Genomic DNA, 10,173 nt, shown 5'->3' on the forward strand with positions numbered 1-10,173 from the left:
ATGATGATGAATTTTCCCATTTACAAGAACATAGAGAAGTTTCTTAGATGGAGAGAAGTGTTTTAACTCTGTTGTACTCAGTACAAGTGACAACTTGTAGAAACTGGGAAACTGGACCAGTAAATGAATCAGGTTTTAGGAAGAAGTAAATACCTAACCCAGAGCTTTGTCAAAAAACTGCCTTTTAGAGGATCTTTACAGTAATAAAATGTTCCTAAGGTGGACAAAATGACCCAAAATAATTATTACACCATCAATTGCACCTGAAATATTCCCTTGAAAAGCAAATTATTGGAATGAAATGACCTGATAATTGAGTTATCTAAATGACCCCAAATGATTTTTAAATGAGGCCTAGGGCTTCTACCTTGGAATTAGAATTAAGGATCTGACTTGTTGGGTCATTGAGTTACATGAAACAAATTAGAAAGTGCTTGTGCTGGGGAATAATGGTTATTTCTGGCCATGAGATTGTGCAGGTATTTTAGAATCAAGACTGTTTCAAGTCAAAGTACCAAACTTGTTACAAACCAGTGACCACCAAAAATGCTCTACTATAGCATTTCAAGTGTAACGTAGTTAAGGAAAGTTGATGTTGCCCAAGTACATAGTAGCATATGCCAAGGGGAAAAAAGAATGTTTACTTTATGTGTGGAGGAACCTATAAGGTAAACTAGACAAGATGCAACTGGTAGTATAATACACAGGTGAAATTTGCATTACTCACTGCAAGGTCTGAAATGTAACATGAGAAAGCTTTTTCTTGTGGCTTTTTTCAAAGTTTAGATCAAACAGATACTCTAGTTGCCTGAATTTCTGCTGAGATTCTAGTAGGGATCAGCTTTAAAATGAAATTAAACTTGTTTAGGAAGGGAATTCCTTGAATATACTTAAATTTCATGAACTGGAAGAAGGTACAAAGACTGCATCTTCTTCTGCAAAAGGGAGAAAAAGGCTAGAAGCCTGGAAGCCAGTAAAGTATGAATGTAATAAGACACAAAGTAAATATAGAAAAATAGGAAGGTATATTGAAACTTACTAGGCAAATCCTTCCTCTCCAGCAACCTGAGAAATTATATTTTCTGAGGTTTGAAGCTCTGTGATGACATAGTGTAGTTACAGACTTTCATATTTGAATTGTCTTGGGGTTTGCTTGCTAATGTTAGTTTAAACTCTCTTATAAAAAAAAATAGAAAAAATCATTCTTAGGTAGAATGAGGTTTGGGACTAAGTAAAACCTGTTGCAGATTTAGTCCACCTCCCCAGCGAATTTTTCTGGAAGTGAGTACACCAGATAGAAAAATAAATATTGAGGAACTGAGTGCTTACCTATTGAGTGACAGAGAGATAAGACTCAGGATTGATGTGTAGTATTTTTTGGAATTTAAGGTCTGTTGTAAGAAAGTGAGTAGTACAGAGTAGGTTTAGTAAGGAGTAGCAAGATAGTCTGTGGCAAGAGACAGTGACACATCTGACCAATTTTGGTATATTTTCTCACTTCCAACATGTACTTGCTTTTATTGAAGTGAAATTGTCAGTCCAGGCACTGAAAGAAGCAAATGGAGACTGAAAAGGAGGCAGAGGCATGGTACAAAGATACATCAATGCTTACAATAAAGAAGATTAAGAAGATTTAAGTGAAACTTTATTGGGGAACAGAACTGTTTGAAGTCTGCCCTTCTGCTTCTTGTGTTGACCACATTCTGACTTTGAAGACCTGGTTCTTAACTCAGAAATTTGTAATGTTCTTAGTCCTTGGGTGTTTTTTTTCTTTTTGTGTTTTTTTGTTTGTTGGGTTTGTTTGTGGGTTTTTTTTTTTGTCTTTTTAAATATTTTTTTTATTCATTAGGAAATAACTTTCAGTTACTTTAAAAACAGTCAAAACATCAAAATGGTGTGTCTTTATTTTTTTTTACCACTGCAATTTGAATTCAACGTGTTTATAAACTGTTTCATGCTGTGCAAACTGCTTTTAAGGAAAAGCATATAGGATATCATTGGTTCCACTGTTGAAGGTAAAATTATTATTTTTTAATGCCCTTTCCATCCAAAAGGTTTGGATTCCTCTTGGCTGCAGGATCAAAGTAATTGCAGTATGATGGGTAGGGTAAAGGCTAGAAGAACATACTTGAATGAAAGTGAGCCATGGAAGTGCTAGTGGGATTTATTGTTGCTAATATAATGATTAAGACACTTGTACACTTGCAGCCGGACCACGTGTTTTCTGTGAAAATTATTTAAGCATTAATATTCTTAAATTTTTTCTTATTCTATTTCATGAATTTTGGGTGCAGTATTTCTGAGCTATAAGCAAGAAGCAATATTAGTTGTAGCCTTATATAGCAAGGGACATGGCTGGAGCTCATGACTTCTGAATCCCTCTGTCCTGTAGGTTTATAAAAACTCTGTACAGAACTTTGCATCTTATTGACTCCCCTGGGTTAACAGTTTAAACCATGAACTCTTATTATGTGAGATGCAGTCAGAACAATCTGACCATCTGTAATATCCAGGAAAAAGTAATATATTTTTTTTTGTTAGAAATAGTTGTCTAAATAGCCAGATAATACATATTTTAGAAAAGTGCAAGCACCAGGACTGCTGTTCTTTTCTGAGTTCTCTTTTGCTTGACAGTTATACAGAAAAATGGCTAATGAAAATGTGACAGACTACCTAGCTTAATAGCATTTGGGTAGAACTTTTGCTCTACTGGCATTTCTAGCTATATGATGAAAAATAAAGATTCACAGAAACTTTGGGAAAACCAGTGTGTTAAAATCTATTAAAACTGGAAAGAACAAAGCTGGGGGGACAAACACAAATCTTTTATAATTTGTTATATCTTTCTGCCTGAGAACTTGCATTTATCACTGCATAATTATTTTATAAACATGGGAGAAGTAGCAGCGAACTAGCATTTCCTGCACTTTGTAGTGCAAAAGTATTTTTAAAAAAATAGACTAATAGCATATTATCTGTAGTGTAATCAAACAAGCCTCTTACTCACTTTAATTAAAAAAAATGTTCCTTTGTGCCATATTAGTATAAGAGAGATATACAAGGTCCAACTGTAAAGAGAGAAATTATTATAAAATTTGTTGCAAATAATGGGGTCTTATTACTCATTAAAATCGATGGAGAAGTATGAGATACTAACTTGAAAAGCTACCTAAAAACCACTGTTAATGTTTCAACACTAGAGAATTCTTATCCTGAGTCTGCTTCCTGTTTGGAGAATTTACAAATCTTATTCCTTATGTCAGAAAGGGTTTTCAACACCCTTTCAAGTATACTTCTCACAACAACATCCTTGAAATGCTTCCTGGATATGAAATTCTTAGCACCAGGTCTGAAGCAGAAAACTGAGCTAGCGTAGAGAATAATGTCATTGATTTGTTTTGAACCACTGAAAATCCTTGTTACGAATAGTGGCTTGCTATCAATAGTTGGAGTTGTACTTGTATGAACATTTCCAGCCTTATATATCCATCTGGAAGGGATGGACTCCTTTATTTGTGTAGAGCTGGTTTCTGTACTTCAAGAGATGTTTTGGGTATTTGTGTGTGTGTGTGAAACACATAGGATGAATTAAATATTTGGATAACTCTAAACCAGTTCTCACTCTCAATCACCTGCTTCAGCAGCTGAACATAAAATGTCATTCACCTTTTTTTTTGAGTTCAGCCAGGTGTGACTTCCTCTTTGAAGAGGAGGTTAATGCTGGAGGAAGAGTCCAAAAAGTCAGCGTGAAATTAGGTGTTTGCAGGCAAAGCCTAAGACAGCAAAGGAAGGAGTGGGAAAGGACCTAATGAGAGCAACTTTTAATTCCCAGGTCTGAATTTTCAGCAAACTGCAGAAGACTTTAAGGGACTAGGGGTACAGGCTGAGAAACTCCAAGGATGAAGCCAAGAGAAATATCTGTTTAGTGCCAAGAAGATTTTAGACTTTTGAATCTTTGGCCCAGATCTCCATTTGGTATTAATTCCACTGAAATCAAAGGAATTATGCAAGGATCTGGGACTGCATGTGAGAAAGATTTATAATTGTAGCTTTGAAAATGAGCATGAGTTCACTGAAAGAGAGCATGTCTAGACAAATGGATAAATATAAGAAGCTAGTTATTGTATTGTACTATAATGTTTACTGTTGCTTGATGTTGTCAGGGTAACTGCTTTAATTAAGTACCTCTGAATTCTCTCTAATCTTTACCTTATTCTCATCTGGGTGAAGATAAACCTTCTATTGTTGTGCATGTATCAATCCTTGAAGGCATACAAAAGAAGAAACCGCTACCTAAAGCACTTCTGGGTGTATCAGAAGCTTCATTGTTTGTTAGAACTATGCTGGGTCTTTTCAAATGGCTGTTAATTTATCCAAAGAAATGTGAAAAATACATTATGGCATTAAACTGATGACTGAACAAAAACATGCAACCAAACTTGCCTGAATTTGTGTTATTTGCTCTATATTTTAAAGTTTTTGTTGTATCTTTTCTCACCTGCTTGGTTTTTCTTACCACACATAGCAAACAGAACACTCTTAGCTTGATAAAAAGAATCTGTGTATTTTTATGCTCTACAAACAACTTTGGCAGTGGATTATTTTTGTTGTGGTCCCACCCCCCCGCCCCACCTCTGTTGCAGCTAATAAGTAAATTTTGTTTTCTGCACTAGTGACATTACATTTTGACTAATCCATGCTGTGGGTGCCTCCTGGGACTTGCTTTGGATCTTGACTTCACCTTGTCTTTTACCCTTTTTTTTAAATATGCTCTTTGCTTTTTCCTACTCTCTGCATAGCCCATTCAAATATATTCTTGATTAATATTAGATGAGTCAAAATGTTTATATGCATGACAACTTCAACTTCTGGTGTAGATTAAATTGTTTACTAAAAATGTAATAGTTAAATTTTTCCAATGTGTTCTACTAAATTACTTGATTTTTGATTGAAAAAAAAAAAGTTGTAAATAGAAGCAATTTACTATTATTAATTTTTTGCAAAAGCATGTTTTTCTAGGATAGAATGCTATCAGGAAAGAAATTATGCTATCCTTCAAGGGTGATTATCAAACTTAGCATTTTCATAAACCTATGGTCAATAGATCACTAGTGTCTCCATTCTTCTCATCTTGTATCACTCAGAACAAATGAGATGAGACCTGTGCTATGTTCAGAAAATGGGGAAGCTTGACTTATTGAAAATTGGCTTCGCAGCTAAACTTATTGATAAAGCTGTGAAATAAAAAATGGGATTTAAATTCCCAAGCCTGATGCAGTACTGAAATATTTTTCTGCTTTAGGCATTTCTAGTGTTTATGATGAAATGATGTGTTATTAGTGATGGGCAAGCAAGCACTCGTATTGATTTTATATAGACTTTTAAACTTTTGCAGAGTGACTGATTCAAGTATCAGTCAGAGATGTTTAGGTGCTGCTTGTGACAGCTGAGAATAGCAGAAACTCCTATGATATTCATTTACGTATGTGAAAATCAGAAGTTACACGGTCCTACAAGGGAGCAGAGGCTGTGACAGGTACATGGATTTCCTAGGGGCTGCCAGCTAAACAGACTAAAAACTTGACTGGAAACCTGGACATTCTGAAGAAACATATCTGGCCGTGATTCCTGTGATTGGGAGAGGGCTGCATTGTGGATGTGGCAGAGACAGGTTCTGTATCAGCAGGAGAGCAGGTTATACACCCTGAAGGACCTGTGTTGCCTCTTCTTGCAGAACTTTTGAACAGCTCTATAAACAGCAGACAACATCACTGTACTTTTTGCACTTTACAGCAATGATATTTTTGTTCCATCTTGGAATGCATGTTCATGAGGTCAGAAGGCAGATAAACAGCCTGGGCTGTCAGTCTTTGAACAGAAAATAGTCAGGTTTCAATTTCTAGGGCATAACACTGGAGAATGTCACCTTGGGCACTGTGGAGCCAAAGGACAGCATCCCTAGCTCTTCTACCTGCTTATATCTCTCCATTCTTACCATTGCAGTTTGAAAAACACTTAACAGCAAAGGGAATTGAAGAAAAGTGCAAGGAACTTTTTGTATAGATTAAAAGAAGAAAAACAGGGCATATTTGTCATACTAATCATTGAAATAAAATCTTAGTCCATATTTCTGTGTTTTTTTCTTTCTTTTTTTTTTGAGTGTGTTAACTAAAAGATTTTATTTATGAAAATAGAAATGTGATCTTAAAAATTAAATTGAAAAGAAGTGGAGCTCTTTAAGATTAGAAAAATTAATCTTCTCAGTATAACCATGCACATTTATTTACTTGGTAATCTTCAGTAAGAACAGGGTATTTTAGACCTTTAGAGCTAGTGTCATTGTTTCTCTGGGCAGGGTATAAGATACCCTGCCCAGAGATGCCCAAGATATGTATTGGAAATAACAAAAAATTTGCATGGGAATTAATATCTGACTACATAACCTCTATTTTCTAATGCTAAAAAATATATACTTCTGCCACCAAAATTGAACTTGACTATATGAGAAGATAATTTCTGTAAGGTCACATAAATACATGCTCTGCCTGGAGGTTTCAGAACCTCCAGGTTCTGAAATTCAGTTGACAATTACACTTGCAGGTCTAGAACAGCAATCAGAGGTAAACAGTGAAAGCTTTTTATTGTTTCAGGCTAAGATTATGCAAGTTAGTCTTGTTGTGACAGACCAAGCCACTATCTGTCTATCGGAGGCATTCTACAATTACAAGTGAAAAATACCTAAATAAATGTATAAGCCATTATCTAGCTAGAAGGACCAGCTTTTTTGTATCTCTTTTGTCCATCAGCAGCAATATACAAATTCTAGAGAGACTCACGCTACAGCGTATGCTCTGTCTTCTCAAAGCACTCTGAAATTTATAATTTTGAAAGTATTCTTATTTTTATAATCTGAAAAATTTACATTAAAATGTGAAGATATCTGAAAACTCAGTTAAGTGATACTGAAATTTTTTCTTTAAAATAAGAAATGACAATGGCATATGCAAATATTTTAAGGAGCTGGGCATGCTTAAAAACAGCCGCTTTAGGGTTGTGTTGGATGTTTTAAATGTGAAAAAGTGACATGTTTAAACCAAGGTTTGGGTTTGTTTTGGTGTTTTATTCCAGTCTTCTAAAGTATCCTGAGGTTCAGAGCATCCTCAAGGAACAGTTTTCTCAGGCAGTTCAGAGCAAACAAACAAACTGGTGAATTTTCTCCTTATGTCGACAATATGTCGACAATATTCGACAATATTTCTTAATGTAAATTACTTTATAAAGTAACAAACCCCATGAATATTATAAGTCACAGCAGATTTAGAAATCTGAAACAATGAGAGTAGAAACCTTATTACACTACAGCTTTCTGGGACTTTACTAAAATGGCAAATGTTTACATAGCTTTCTTTAAATGAAGGCCATCCTAAAAGAGGCATCATCACTGGGTAAATCCAGGAGGGCCACACAGAACTGTATAGTACTACCTGTCTAGAGGAGGTTTTTATAATAAAACAGAATTTCAATAAAAGACTTCAAATCTCAGCCAAATTGTTGCAAAACTCCTAACAGTTTTGTTTTCCCTGACCATTTTCCATTCCATCAACTAATATTTGCAAAGACTATGCTTGAATTATTCTCACTGTTCAGTTTTGCACCCTCTGTGGAATTAGCAGTGCTGTTAAAAACAAAGGTAAAGCGCTGAATAGTCATTTAGGTACAACTTGGCTAGATTTCATTAAACCAAATGCAGTTATTCAGAAGATGGCAGTACCACTAAAAACATAAGGGCAAGTGTTTGTGAATATGATCTTCCAGAAGTATTTCCTTTCATACACTGCTGCTCAGACTGGATTTGTTATCTGCTGTATTCATATATACTACAGAAAAATAATGCCATGGAAATAATGAATGGCTAGAGATGTGGGGAAACGCTGGTGCTGAGGGCACTGACGTTGTTCTGGTTTTCTTTGCTTACTTTTTGCAACCTCTGGATTTTTCCAACACCCAGTCTCTTATTTAGGCCCCTGCAACAAACTTGTGGCTCCTTCTTCCAGAATAGCAGAAAGGAATGTTTGCAGCTGCTGTGTCTTGCTTTCCATTACTTACAATGCTATCTGAAAAGTTTACCTCAAAAGAACAAATCAGGTGAATTATGATTTTCAGGTGTAGTGGTAGTGTGTAGACCAGTGAAAGGAAAATTGGAAAAGGGAGATGAAAGAGAAGAAGCAGGGAATGAAAGATGGGACAGCAACTGCAATGGAAGCTACACTAGCTGTGCTAATAAATTGCATTGACACAGAAAGGGGAACACAGGCCCTATGTAAGTTTAGGCTTGAAATATACAGAAAAGAACCATAATTTAAAGGATTAAGCTCCTTGAAAGGCCTTCTGATAAAAATAGCTGGGGCAATGGGTAAATTCTAAGATGAGGCTCAGTAAGCCTATGAAAGGGATTAGGTGATGATGGAGGAGTGGAGTTGATGACCCAAGAGATTAATTTGTTCCCATAGCCTCACACTTTTTTCAAGGGATAGTTTGATTGAAGATTTAGTGCATCACTGAGTCTCATTTTATTTTGAAGAGTAAATGTCATGTTCAGCCATTAGTACAGTAGATTTCCTCTCTTGGAAGTGGTTTAGATACTTTAAAGTGTTCTTGCTATAGTGCAGATTAATCTGATACTGATTAATCTCACATCTTTTGCACTCGTTAGAAAGTTATCACAGAGAGAAGGCAAGCATGGATAAACTGTAAGAGCTACTTTCACCAATGATGTCCCACATACATGGAGAAATTAGCTGCATGCACAGGCCTCAGGAGGTCAGCATAAAGCAATCCTATCAGTTATAAAACAATAGAGTATATTTTTTCCCTTGTTGTGGCATCATTTTGAACAATATTAGACTGTTGCACGCCAGTGATGGGAGACCAGTAGTCCTCTGATGTAAAATTATTTCATCTTTCATGTGGGACATCACACTCGTACATTTTAGGAGTCTGCAAAGCTCCATGTGTCTCAAGTTGTTTTGTCTACTTAGGAGATACAAAAATGTGCGTTTAAATAGCTTGCAATTATATTGATACATCTAATTGTCAGGAATAATTGGAAATTTAGATGGTTTGTCATCCAATTTTTTTATTCCTTGCATTTTGCAAAGATTAAATCAGCCCTTTACTCCACTTTATTCTTTATGACTCTTCATATAATATATGAGGCATCTTGATCAGATGCAGTTCTTAATTTAGTGAAACAAGAATGTAATCTTTTCACGCCACTAGACTGCACAGAAGAGTGATGCAGAATAAGGAGATTTCTAGAGCAAAACATGTAATAACAAAATCTCATATTAATCAGGCACCTCAGTCTCTATGGCTAGAGCAATGGCACATTTGTGTTTGGAAGCTAAAGATCTGTATCGTAGTCTGTGTTATAAAAGCAAATAATATTCCTTGTTCTGTGAGGTACTTAGCTTCACAATAAGAGCAAATGTATGTAACATAAAACCACTCATTATGTTAAAGCATTTTTATCTTCTGCTACACCTTTTTACTCTATGGTTACCCATTCTTTGCACAGACTGAATTAAAGTAGGAATATCATGTGTTGCTGTTTTGTATTTCCATTCTGTGGTAATATACTTCTCAGTAATTTGCAGTTAAATAAAACCTGTTGGGAGTTGGACACATATACCCAACATTTGGAGTAGTGGAATATGGATTTTTCTCCTAGTCCATATATTTCTACTGTGACTGTTGGACAGGGAAGACAATAAGCAGGATTGGAGGAGAGGACTACTTTTAAAATTGATTACAACCCAGAGATGAATACATTATAACAAAGCTGGTGCATATCTAACTAAAATAGCATGGTTTTGTCAGCGAACTTCTTTCCAAGCTGATCTATTCACATAAACACACACACCGAGGAAGGGGTTGAGAATTGATGGAGTTTTAACTGCCATCAATTTGTTAGAAATTACTAACTTGATTTACATTAATGGAGAAAAAATCCAGAAGTGTCTGCCTGACTGGGGCTTTGCATAATTTAGATTTCTTTGTTAATTGTTTCTGCCAACTGTTTATGGGGTAACATTTTTGTTATTTTGAACAACTGACTTTTTACAGGCTGTTGTTTTGAGAACTTGAAGGTCATTTAATCTTTACCACAGCTCA

This window comes from Anomalospiza imberbis, chromosome Z, assembly GCF_031753505.1.
Source record: "Anomalospiza imberbis isolate Cuckoo-Finch-1a 21T00152 chromosome Z, ASM3175350v1, whole genome shotgun sequence".
NCBI lineage: Eukaryota > Metazoa > Chordata > Aves > Passeriformes > Viduidae > Anomalospiza > Anomalospiza imberbis.